Consider the following 13669-nt stretch of genomic DNA (forward strand, 5'->3'; position numbering starts at 1 on the left):
ATTTGGGTTGGTTCCAAGTCTTTGCTATTGTGAATAGTGCCACAATAAACATACGTGTGCATGTGTCTTTATAATAGCATGATTTATAATCCTTTGGGTATATACCCAGTGATGGGATTGCTGGGTCAAATGGTATTTCTAGCTCTAGATCCTTGAGGAATCACCACACTGTCTTCCACAATGGTTGAACTAGTTTACACTCCCACCAACAGTGTAAAAGTGTTCCTATTTCTCCACATCCTCTCCAGCACCTGTTGTTTCCTTTTTAATGATCGCCATTCTAACTGGTGTGAGATGGTATCTCATTGTGGTTTTGATTTGCATTTCTCTGATGACCAGTGATGATGAGCATTTTTTCCTGTGTCTATTGGCTGCATAAATGTCTTCTTTTGAAAAGTGTCTGTTCATATGCTTTGCCCACTTTTTCATGTGGTTGATTTTTTCTTGTAAATTTGTTTAAGTTCTTTGTAGATTCTGGATATTAGCTCTTTGTCAGATGGGTAGATGGCAAAAATTTTCTCCCATTCTGTAGGTTGCCTGTTCACTCTGATGGTAGTTTCTTTTGCTGTGCAGAAGCTCTTGAGTTTAATTAGATCCCATTTGTCTATTTCGGCTTTTGTTGCCATTGCTTTTGGTGTTTCAGTCATGAAGTCCTTGCCCATGCCTATGTCCTGAATGGTATTGTCTAGGTTTTCTTCTAGGGCTTTTATGGTTTTAGGCCTAACATTTAAGTCTTTAATCCATCTTGAATGAATTTTTGTATAAGGTGTAAGGAAGGGATCCAGTTTCAGCTTTCTACATATGGCTAGCCAGTTTTCCCAGCACCATTTATTAAATAGGGAATCCTTTCCCCATTTCTCGTTTGTCAGGTTTATCAAAGATCAGATGGTTGTAGATGTGTGATTTCTGGGCCTCTGTTCTGTTCCATTGCTCTACATCTCTGTTTTGGTACCAGTACCATGCTGTTTTGGTTACTGTAGCCTTGTAGTATAGTTTGAAGTCAGGTAGCATGATGCTTCCTGCTTGGTTCCTTTTGCTTAGGATTGTCTTGGCAATGTGGGCTCCTTTTTGGTTCCATATGAACTTTAAAGTAGTTTTTTCCAATTCTGTGAAGAAAGTCATTGGTAGCTTGATGGGGATGGCACTGAATCTATAAATTACCTTGGGCAGTATGGCCATTTTCACGATATTGATTCTTCCTATCCATGAGCATGGAATATTCTTCCATTTGTTTGTGTCCTCTTTTATTTCATTGAGCAGTGGTTTGTATTTCTCCTTGAAGAGGTCCTTCACATCCCTTGTAAGTTGGATTCCTATGTATTTTATTCTCTTTGTAGCAATTGTGAATGGGAATTCACTCATGATTTGGCTCTCTGTCTGTTATTTGTGTATGCTGATTTTTGCACACTGATTTTGTATCCTGAGACTTTGCTGAAGTTGCTTATCAGCTTAAGGAGATTTTGGGCTGAGATGAAGGGGTTTTCTAAATATACAATCATGTCATCTGCAAACAGGGACAATGTGACTTCCTCTTTTCCTAATTGAATTCCCTTTATTTCTTTCTCTTGCCTCATTGCCCTGGCAAAGAATTTCTAACACTCTGTTCAATAGGAGTGGTGAGAGAGGGCATCCCTGTCTTGTGCCAGTTTTCAAAGGGAATGCTTCCACTTTTTGCCCATTCAGAATGATACTGGCTGTGAGTTTGTCATAAATAGCTCTTATTATTTTGAGATACATTCCATCCATACCTAGTATATTGAGAGTTTTTAGCATGAAGGGCTGTTGAATTTTGTCAAAGGACTTTTCTGCATCTATTGAGATAATCATGTGGTTTCTGTCTTCGGTTCTGTTTATGTGATGGATTACGTTTATTGATTTGTGTATCTTGAACCAGGCTTGCATCCCAGGGATGAAGCCAACTTGATCATGGTGGATAAGCTTTTTGATGTGCTGCTGGATTCAGTTTGCCAGTATTTTATTGAGGATTTTTGCATTGCTGTTCTTCAGGGATATTGGTCTAAAATTCTCTTTTTTTTGCGTCTCTGCCAGGCTTTAGTATCAGGATGATGCTGGCCTCATAAAATGAGTTAGGGAGGATTCCCTCTTTTTCTATTGATTGGAATAGTTTCAGAAGGAATGGTACCAGCTCCTCTTTGTACCTCTGGTAGAATTTCGCTGTGAATCCGTCTGGTCCTGGACTTTTTTTTTGGTTGGTAGGCTATTAATTATTGCCTTAATTTCAGAGCCTGTTATTGGCCTATTCAGAGATTCAAATTCTTCCTGATTTAGTCTTGGGAAGGTGTATGTGTCCAGGAATTTACCCATTTCTTCTAGATTTTCTAGTTTATTTGCATAGAGGTGTTTATAGTATTCTCTGATGGTAGTCTGTATTTCTGTGGGATTGGTGGTGATATCCCCTTTACTGTTTTTTTATTGCATCTATTTGATTCTTCTCTCTTCTTATTTATTAGTCTTGCTAGCAGTCTGTCAATTTTGTTCATCTTTTCAAAAAAACACCTCCTGGATTCACTGACTTTTGAAGGGTTTTTTGTGTCTCTATCTCCTTCAGTTCTGCTCTAATCTTAGTTATTTCTTGCCTTCTGCTAGCTTTTGAATTTGTTTGCCCTTGCTTCTCTAGTTCTTTTAACTGTGATGTTAGAGTGTTGATTTCAGATCTTTCTTGCTTTCTCTTGTGGGCATTTAGTACTATAAATTTCCCTCTACACACTTCTTTAAATGTGTCCCAGAGAATCTGGTACATTGTGTCTTTGTTCACATTGGTTTCATGAACATCTTTATTTCTGCCTTAATTTCATGATTTACCCAGTAGTCACTAAGGAGAAGGAATTTTGTGATTTATCCAGTAGTCATTCAGGAGCAGGTTGTTCAGTTTCCATATAGTTGTGTGGTTTTGAATCAGATTCTCAATCCTGAGTTCTAATTTGATTGCACTGCGGTCTGAGAGACAGTTTGTTGTGATTTCTGTTCTTTCACATTTGCTGAGGAGTGCTTTACTTCCAACTATGTGGTCAATTTTGGAATAAGTGTGATGTGGTGCTGAGAAGAATGTATATTCTGTTGATTTGGAGTGGAGAATTCTGTAGATGTCTATTAGGTCTGCTTGGTGCAGGGCTGAGTTCAAGTCCTGGATATCCTTGTTAACCTTCTGTCTAATGTTGACAGTGGAGTGTTAAAGTCTCCCATTATTATTGTGTGGGAGTCTAAGTCTCTTTGTATGTCTCTCAGGACTTGCTGTATGAATCTGGGTGCTCCTGTATTAGGTGCATATATATTTAGGATAGTTAGCTCTTCTTGTTGAATTGACCCCTTTACCATTACGTAATGGCCTTCTTTGTCTCTTTTGATCTTTGTTGGTTTAAAGTCTGTTTTATCAGAGACTAGGATTGCAACCCCTGCTTTTTTGTTTTTTTCTTTCCATTTGCTTGGTAGATCTTCTTCCATCCCTTTATTTTGAACCTGTGTATGTCTCTGCAAGTGAGATGGGTCTCCTGAATACAGCACACTGATGGGTCTTAACTCTTTATCCAATTTGCCAGTCTATGGCTTTTAATTGAGGTATTTAGCCCATTTACATTTAAGGTTAATAATGTTATGTGTGAATTTTAACCTGTCATTATGATGTTAGCTGGTTATTTTGCCCATTAGTTGATGCAGTTTCCTCCTAGCATCAGTGGTCTTTACAATTTGGCATGTTTTTGCAGTGGCTGGTACCGGTTGTTCCTTTCCATGTTTAGTGCTTCCTTCAGGAGCTCTTGTAGGGTAGACCTGGTGGTGACAAAATCTCTCAGCATTTGCTTGTCTGTAAAGGATTTTATTTCTTCTTCATTTATGAAGCTTAGTTTGGCTAGATATGAAATTCTGAGTTAAAAGTTCTTTTAAGAATGTTGAGGCCACGCATGGTGGCTCATGCCTGTAATCCCAGCACTTTGGGAGGAAAGGCGGGCAAATCAAGAGGTCAGGAGATTGAGACCATCCTGGCTAACACGGTGAAACCCTGTCTCTACTAAAAATACAAAAAAAAAATTAGCCAAGTGTGGTGGCGAGCGCCTGCAGTCCCAGCTACTCGGGAGGCTGATGCAGGAGAATGGCAGAAACCCAGGAGGCAGAGCTTGCAGTGAGCCGAGATCACACCACTGCACCTCCAGCCTGGGCGGCAGAGCGAGACTCGATCTCAAAAAAAAAAAAAAAAAAAAAATGTTGAATATCAGCCCCCACTCTCTTCTGGCTTGTAGAGTTTCTGCCAAGAGATCCACTGTTAGTCTGATGGGCTTCCCTTTGTGGATAACCCAACCTTTCTCTCTGGCTGCCCCTAACATTTTTTCCTTCATTTCAACTTTGGTGAATCTGACACTTATGTCTTAGGGTTGCTCTTCTCGAGGAGTATCTTTGTGGCATTCTCTGTATTTCCTGAATTTGAATGTGGCCTGCCTTGCTAGGTTGGGGAAGTTCTCCTGGATACTACCCTGAAGAGTGTTTTCCAGCTTGATTCCATTCTCCCCGTCACTTTCAGGTACACCAATCAAATGTAGATTTGGTCTTTTCACATAGTCCCATATTTCTTGGAGGCTTTGCTCTTTTCTTTTTACTCTTTTTTCTCTAAACTTCTCTTCTCACTTCATTTCATTCATTTGATCTTTAGTCACTGATACCCTTTCTTCCACTTGATCAAATCATCTACTGAGACTTGTGCACGCATCACGTAGTTCTCGTGTCATGGTTTTCAGCTCCATCAGGTCATTTAAGGTCTTCTCTACACTGTTTATTCTAGTTAACCATTTGTCTGATCTTTTTTCAAGGTTTTTAGCTTCCCTGCAATGGGTTCAAACACCCTCGTTTAACTCCGAGAAGTTTGTTATTACCAACTTTCTGAAGCCTACTTCTGTCAACTCGTCAAAGTCATTCTCCATCCAGCTATGTTCTGTTGCTGGTGATGAGCTGCGATCCTTTGGAAGAGAAGAGGCACTCTGGTTTTTAGAATTTTCAGCTTTTCTGCTCTGATTTCTCCCATCTTTGTGGTTTTACTTACTTCTGGTCTTTGACGATGGTGACCTACAGATGGGTTTTTGGTGTGGATGTCATTTTTGTTGATGTTGATGTTATTCCTTTCTGTTTGTTAGTTTTCCTTTTAAAAGTCAGGTCCCTCGCCTGCAGGAGTTTGCTGGAGGTCCACTCTAGACCCTGCTTGCCTGGGTATCACCAATGGAGGCAGCAGAACAGCAAATATTGCAGAACAGCAAATATTGCTGCCTGATCCTTCCTCTGGAAGCTTCATCTCAGGGGGGGCACCTGGCTGTATGAGGTGTTAGTCGGTCCCTACTGGGAGGTGTCTCCAAGTTAGGCTACATGGGGGTCAGGGACCCACTTGAGAAGGCAGTCTGTCCGTTCTCAGAGCTCAAACACCATGCTGGGAGAACCACTGCTCTCTTCACAGCTGTCAGACAGGGACGTTTAAATCTGCAGAAGTTTCTGCTGCCTTTTGTTCAGCTATGCCCTGCCCCAAGAGGTGGAGTCTACAGAGGCAGGTGGGCCTCACTAAGCTGTGGTGGGTTCCACCCAGTTAGAGCTTCCAGGCCGCTTTGTTTACTTACTCTAGCCTCAGCAATGGTGGACGCCCCTCCCCCAGCCAGGTTTGCCACCTTGTAGTTCGATCTCAGATTGCTGCACCAGCAATGAGCAAGTGGCGTGGGCATGGGGCTCACTAAGCCATGCACAGGATATAATCTCCTGGTGTGCCGTTTGCTAAGACCATTGAAAAAGTGCAGTATTTAGGTGGCAGTGTTCTGATTTTCCCAGTACAGTCTGTCATGGCTTCCCTTGGTTAGGAAAGGGAAATCCCCTGACCCCTTGTACTCCTGGGTGAGGCGATGCCCCGCCCTGCTTTGGCTCATCCTCCGTGGGCTGCACCCACTGTCCGACCAGTTCCAGTGAGATGAACCAGGTACCTCAGTTGGAAATGCAGAAATCACCCTTCTTCTGCGTCGATCATGCTGGAAGCTGCAGACCGGAGCTGTTCCTATTTGGCCATCTTCGAACGGACCTACTTATATGAAATTCTAATGCAAACACAATAAGAAATTGACTCATTGGCCAACATAAACTCAGTATGCCCCATCCAATAACTCATTTTGGAGAATGCTGAGGTTTTAATGTGCTGCGTCTTGCTTTCACTTACTGTCATGCATCCATTTTGGGAAACAGAAAAAAACTAGAAACCATGACTTCTTTCCAACTTTCAAAAGCATTTCATGAAGAAAACTAAGCCACAAATTGAATAATTCATGTTCTGGGTGGGAAGTGGGGAAAAGAACAAGTTTGGAGGGAGTACACCCAGGAGTTATCAGCACTGTATTGGACAGGAGTGTTCATTAGATGAAAGCTATTCCCATTTTTAACAGTAGTCTAGTTTTCATCAAGTCTCCACCCCTCCCTGACGTAGCCCACATGCTTTGGCAGAAGGTAACTCCATCTCCCCCAGCCCCTTTGCCTCATTATTTGTTCAAGTAACCTAGACTCAAGCCATCCAACACTTGAAACGCTGTCCCATCACCATGGGCAACCTATGTCATCAAAGAAGCAGAAGGAGGGGTTTGTGATTTGACTTTGTCTAGGAATTTTTTCTCATTTTAATCTATGACTTGCAATACATCTTAGTGTCATTCGCCTTGTTTCTATTTTTCCACTCAGTGATATACAGGAGTACCGTGTTGCCACATCAGTGCATACGCAGCGGGATATTTGGCTGCATGGCACTGCACTCCTTTATGCAGCGTGTTATATAAATGAGCCAAAGATGATGTCTGTGTATTGACCCCTAAGTGGCCTATTTCTTCACTGCAGGCTGAGACTTGTGAGCTGAAAAGCCTGTGGGCCCCAAATTCAAATTTTTACTCATCTAATTATTTTTAAATAAAACTACCCTGCAGAAGATTTTCAGCAATTTAGAGCCTTCCTGCTTTGCATGTCCTGTAAAAACTCACTCAGCATCTGCCAACCACAGGTAAGACAGCCTTGTGGTTGTAAGACTCCAGGCCACTACTGTCCCTTGGAGCCTCTGACCCGGAGATTCCCCACCATACAGCTAGACAATATCATCTAGACACAAAAGTCCCTCTCTAATTCCCTTCTCTTCTGGGAGTTCTCTTGCCCTCCTCCAGGAAAAGGATTTCTTTGCCTGACCACTTCCCTTAATAAAGTTTGTATGCACTACTGCCACTTATAGTCATATCCTTTTCCTTGACCATTCCCCAAATCCCTCAAACCCCCTCCATAACCACACTCTCACTTTGAGGAACTATGTCTTCAATCCTCCTTCAGTTTATGAGGTTTGGGTGGGGCTGCACACCAGATCTGGCTCAGCAGTATACCAAATCCTCCAGTTATAGCTTTAGGGAAGGGTATCTGACCCAAGTTGACCCAACCAGAGTGAATCCTAGACCTCATGCTGAGCCATCTGGAGGGAATGTTCCCTGTTTCCCAAGAGGCTATGATGGGAAGAGCAGTAGCAGCCACCTTGCCTATGAGGTTTGGAGGATCAAACAAAGTCTCTAGGACTCACTTTTGCTCCATCTCTTACAACTGCCTTTCTCTGGGTTGGCCTCCCAGCCCCCCACCAGCTCCACAGAGCACGCAGCCCTGGCCGCGCCTCCCCTGCTGCAGCTGGCATTCCCGCAGCGGCTGCTCCAGACGGGCCACCACTATCACTTCTGCATAAATTGTGGTTCCCACGTGCTTCCCACACGCCCAAACCCTCCCACTTTTCTTCTTGGTTTAAATATCACTTCTCCCCGGAAGTTCTCCCTGAACACTCAAGCCACAGGTGCAGTTTTGTTTCAACTCCTAGGGCACTTACCGCAAGCACTGTAACTCACTGTGTCTTCTCTCCCCAGTCTGTTAACTATGAAATGTCCATCCTCAAAACTTTATACCCTCAAACATGAACGGGTCATCAGTTTACTCCTCTCAATTTACCAGGGAGAAAGCTGAGACTCACAGGGGAGAAATGCCTCACCTAGGGTCAAAAGCCAGTGGGGACTTGAATATCTCACTCATCCCATGACTTCTCTGACACCCCCTGGAGATCAAGAAGGCTGGGACCCCATATTCTGAGTAAATGTTTTCAAGTGAATGAACAGTCAAGCTGGAGAAGCTCATTCCATGGGAAGCGACTATCAGTTCCACAAGAACGAAAAGGCATGCCCACATGGAGAAAGGAAAGATGAGAGAACGCGACTGTCCTCAGAAGAAATTGGTCCAGCCTGGGAAGTCAGGTCGGCCCCTCCAGATCCAGGAGGGCTGCTTTGCTGAGGCAAAAAAGGACAGGACAGTCAAAAGGCTTCAGAACAAGGAACAGAAGTCATTTTGCTCTGGCATCAGCTGGACAAGGCTGAGATCCCCGCAACTCCAACCTGAGCAATGGAGTAACAGAGAGGACCAACCCTGAAGTCCACCAAGAGCAGCTCCACATGGGATATGAGGCTCAGATGCCATGATCCCTGAACCTACTGCCCTGGAACAAATCTGCTGGCAATTCCAGCCCTCTCCTCCCCCAGCTTCTGGGTGAGGTGGGACCTCAGGGCTGAGGCAGGCTGGGAGCTCAGGGAAGGGCACCCCCAGCTCCACTTCACTGCACACAGTGGAACTAGGAGGAAGAGCTCTTCCCTGAGCAGAGGAATCACATGGTGAGGTCGCAGCTGCAGGTGTGACTGTTGTAGCTCAGGGTGGGAAAAACCAGGGAGAAGAGGCCAGGGTCACTAACACACCCCATCCCTCACGTGCCATCCTGCTTAGAAAGAGGCAGGGGAGTGATGGCATCATCCTCTGAGCACAGTAGACCAGCACGGCCAGTCACCACACTGAGAGGCATCTACCTCAGTTCTGGGTTCCCACACACCTCGATGCCCCCTCTCCTACTCAGTTTTCTAGCACAAGAGGGCAGGGGAGGCTGCGCTGGCTGAGGACTGAGGAGTCCTCAAGGGGCCAGCGGTTTCAGAGGCCACCATAACTCTCCATGGAATTTCCAAGCTAATCAATTAGTGGGTGGCCCCTCTCCTCCCAGACTACAGGCCACTCCTCCTGCCTTTGGCTGCTGAGGCCAATCTCCCTCTCCAGGGCGCACCTGCTGTAACTCCCCCTCTGCCTGAAGCAGATCAGCCTCTGTGGGTGAGCTGTGGAGGCAGAGCTCGTTCATGCTCGCAGACTTGCTGGGAGGAAGCAGAAGAATCGTGGCAGAAAGGGAAAGGGAGTAAATCAAGTGTCTGAGGGACAGCAGTACACGAGAATGACCTTCCAACACGTGGCAGGCAGCACCGGGAAATGGATGAACAATAGGTGGGTTCGGAGCACAGGATCTGGACTCTGGCTCATCCCCGATCACTGAGCGACTGCAGACACCGTTCTCCGGGTGCTGCTTTTCCTGTCTATGACATGGGTGTTGGGGGGAATGATATCTAGGAATCATTGCCAGCTGCCTGATACCAAGATAGAATGGTGAGCTCTTTGACTTTGTCTTACTCATCTTTGAGTGCCTCCCCCACCAGTGCTCAAGTACCTGCCTGGCACGGAGTAGATACAACAGTTAAGATTTTTGAATACATTATTGAAGACAAATGAGTAAGAAGTTGGCAGAGGGAAGTAGAGGAGGAGAAGAAGTCCTTGGAATAGAAAGGGCTCGTCCAGGACTGACTGTGGTTGAAGAGAAAGTTACCGGGCACACCATCAAGAGAAGAATCTGGGCTGGCCAAGAAGAGACTGGATTTAAGGAATTGGATAGAAACCCCCAGGCCTGAGAGCTTGGGGGCCAGTGACGGTTTCCCTGTTTACCACTGTCCACTCTCCACTCTGTTGAGGCAGGCAGACTTGAGGCAAGAGAGTAAGAGGAAGGAGGGAACCAGTATGTGGATGTTTGCATGTAGACTCACGTGTGTGCCTCAGTGTGTCTGGGGGTATCTGTTGAGGTTTCTATGTCTCTGGCATTTGTTTGGGGGCAGGGCATCTTCGCTGGGTGCTGCGTGTGTATGTGGCATACATGACTCATGTTTTTCTCTAGCGCATGGATCTGTGTAGGTGTCTATGTCTGTAAGGGACTGAGTGCCTGTGTGTGCCCACGTTCATATATTCCTGTCCCAGTGGGTGTGCGTGTGTCTCTGGCACGTCTGTGTGTCTGGACATATCGGGATATATCCCTGCATGTCTATGTGCAAGCATGTATCCCGTGTCTTGGGGTATCCAACTGTGTGCTCCAAAAGTGACCATTTCAGCATGGAGTTGAAGGCAGTGAGCTGCCTCAAACATAGGGTTTTTTTTTTTTTAACTCTCGATCCTAAGCATCCCTGCCTCATTTTGTGATCTTAAATAATCAATCCTTCCTGCTCAATTCAAAGCAGACACCTGCCTTACCTGGGCCTCAGGAAAGGGCTATGTGTCCACAACAGCAGCTCAGCATCCAGGGAGCCCAGCCCTGTGCCACGTGTTTCAACAGGAGCTGACACAAACTCAGTCAACATATCTCCCTATCGCCTGAAGTCATCAGGAGATGGAGAAGGAAACTGACATTTATGAAGCACCTACTATTTGCAAAGTGTTTATAAGCAAACTGTGAGGATGATATTTTTATCCTACTTTTGGAGGAAAAAAAAAAAAATGAAGCTCAAAGAGGTTAAGAAGCTTCCTGAAGTTTCTCTTGTGTTTCCTTTGCACGTGGAATAGAATTCTTTCTAGAAAGCCCCCCCACTCCTACCTGCCCACTGAATGCCTTGTCCTTCAAGCTCGCCCTGCTCAAATGCCACCTCTTCTGTGGAGCCTTCCCTGACTTTTCCAGGAAAGTGAGGACAAAACCCTGTGCAGAGCCTGAGGTCAGATGAGGAAAGAAAAACAAACATTTGTCTTCAGAAGGCTTATCATGTGGCAGGGAAGATAAGCATTACAGAAAAAACAAAAACAAGAAAACAAAAGAAGAAATCTTCACTTTAGCCCAGCAAATAAGAGCCAAGTTCCCAATGAGAGGTACAAGAAACAGGAGTGAAGTGTTCGTGTGGGCTGGGGAGTCAAGAAAGGAGGTGGGGTTTCTTGGAGGAAGTGGAGCTGGGCTGGGTACTGGGATAGGGTACGAAGAGCACTTCAGGTAGGGAGGAGCATACAGGGAAGGCATGTGGGAAGGTGGGGGCCATGCTGGAAAGCTTCGGATGCATGGCTGAGCCACCAGCACTCCATCTAACAGGCAATGGGATATTCGTATGAGTGCAAACAGCTCAGCCCTGCATCCAGTAGGCAAGAGGGAAACTGGCAGGGAAGTAAAGTTGAGTGGGAAAAGCATGGCTCAGGAACTCCCAGAAACCTTATAGCTGTGGCGTTCTCTCCATATACGGCTTCTGTCTCAGCCCACAGGAAACCCAATGAAGTCTCTGGGCTGAGATGGATGACAATGCATTTGCCTTCAAGACTGGGTACCTCTGGCTGGGAGGGAGACCAGTCAACGATTTCTGCAGACAGTACTGAGTTCTGGCATGCTGCCCTTCAGGTGAGAGAACCCAACATTTCTCTGCTATCTTCTTTTCCTCATGTCCTATTTTCCTCCCTGACCCCACGTCCATCTACTCTGCGTTACAGCACTAAGGAAGAAGAGGCCACATTTTAGCTCTAACCAACCCACAAAACATCTTCCTATACCTTCACATTCTCTTTCCCCTGCCTGAAATGCCCTTTCCACTTCCAAGCATCTGTATAACTGGTGATCTCCTACTCATTCTCCCAAACCCAGCTCGAATTCCACTTATTCTTTGGAATCTTCTCCAAATCGTCTAGCAGAGGAAACCACTCCCACTTTGTTCATGCAGTTAGTGTAGTGCTTTTTACATTGTGCCTAGATGAAGGTCAAGGACAATGACTGACCTTTCTCCAGAGCCCCAGGGCCCAACACAATGCCGAACTCAGAGCAGGCACTCAATAAAGGGGCACGAATTGTATGGCTGAACTATCACATGGCTACAGCATTGTGTCCAACTCCTGTTAACATGGACAAAGCAGAGAGTGACCAGAATAGAAAAGGACCTAAAAATATGGTTCTATAAGAAAAGATCTAAGGTACCGGGGGTGTTTGGGTTGAAGAAAAGAGCAATAGAATAGATTCCTTTGGCCCCTATGTGAAAAGCCACAGAGGAAGCAGGCTTGACATGTGTAGCTCTCAGGCCAAAATTGGAATCATTTGTAGAAGTTACAGGAAAGTGGACTTCAGTTGAGATTAAGAAAAAGACTTAATTTAACTACAGTCCTCCAGTGCTGGACTGGTCTATCTCAAGAAGCCATCATGGAAGAGAGAGAAGCCATTAGAAGCTGAGGAAGAAGGAACTAACATCTATTAGCATCTGTTCTCTGCTACGTGCCTGTACATGTGCTGCCTCTTTAATCTCGACATCAACCATGTAAGAGAGGACTCAATATCCCCATTATAGACGAGGAGACTGAAGAGGACATGAAGTGGGTCCACGTTTCCACAGCCAATTAGGATGAAAATCCAGGTAGCTCTAAAGCTAGTGCTCTTTCCACTGCATCATATGACCTGCCTAAGAGGAGTTGGGGAGTGAGGGTTAGGAGTCAGCTGAGAAGAATCCTGTATCTGAAGAGAATGGATCGGAGGGGTGCCAAGGTCCTGGCTCTCTGATGCTACTACTCTATATTGGGGCAAGTGGCGGGGTTGGAAGGGGCATAGGAGATGATTTCCCCGGGACAGCGACTAGGTGACAATGACAGTGAAAAAGCAAAATATAAAAATGTTATATATCTGGTTACCCTAGGAAGCTGACAGGAGTTTGCCCTGGAGTTTGTCCATCACCCTCTCTCCTTCACACTCCCTTCACCTCTGTTTTCACTCATTGCTCTTCCAAAAGCTTCACTCAACAAATATTTATTGAATAAATATTGCATACAGATCACTGGACAAGACAGCGAGATGCAGCTCCTTCCTGCAAGGAGATTCCCTGCTAAGACCTGACTTAGTCCATCATCCAGGATTTCACCAAAGCCTGGAGCTTTCCTGGCAAAGGGTAGGTGTGCTAGATTGGTTGAACACTGCTAGAAACCTTGGAGCAATGGGAGAAAAGAATGTGGTGTTTTAAGGAAGAGATTAAATGGGGGACAAAATGAGTGCATTGTTTCTGAGATAACTGAAGTCACTTGGTTAACTGAGAAATTTAGAAGCGTTTTGTCCAGCTGATTTTGTGCACTGAGGAGAGCAAGGACAAGCCTTTCCCAGTGTCATGTGTGGATGTTTCACTCTCTTCATTCCACACCTCCTCTGCCAACAACCCCACACAACCTCTTCATTCAGTCTGGAACGCCCTCCCTGTCCCACATAACATCATGTCTGTTTGGTGGACCCGATTCATTCTCCAAGACCCAGTTCAAGTCTCACCTATTCTTGGAATTCTTCCCAAATTTCTCTAAGAAGAATAATTTACTTCCACTTGGTTCATAAAATTAATAAAGTATTAAACATGCTGCACGCTACTGCAGGTCAAACTGTTCGGGGGCAGAAGCTAAGACTCATTCATCTTCTTGCTCTCTACAGTATCTAGTACAAGGGTCAGCAAATTGTCCAAATCCAGACCACCACCTGTTTTGTTAATAAAGTTTTATTGGAACAGTACTGTGGCCA

The 13669-nt window shown here is 45.1% G+C and overlaps 1 protein-coding gene across 1 annotated transcript in view; it reads right to left on the minus strand.

Annotated features, from left to right (window-relative positions):
- LOC105471866 (olfactory receptor 3A1) overlaps positions 1-13669 on the minus strand; it is a 48602-nt gene that overhangs the window by 33774 nt on the left and 1159 nt on the right. The gene's annotated exons all lie outside the window — the stretch shown is intronic.

This window comes from Macaca nemestrina, chromosome 17, assembly GCF_043159975.1.
Source record: "Macaca nemestrina isolate mMacNem1 chromosome 17, mMacNem.hap1, whole genome shotgun sequence".
In the NCBI taxonomy this organism is placed as follows: Eukaryota; Metazoa; Chordata; class Mammalia; order Primates; family Cercopithecidae; genus Macaca; species Macaca nemestrina.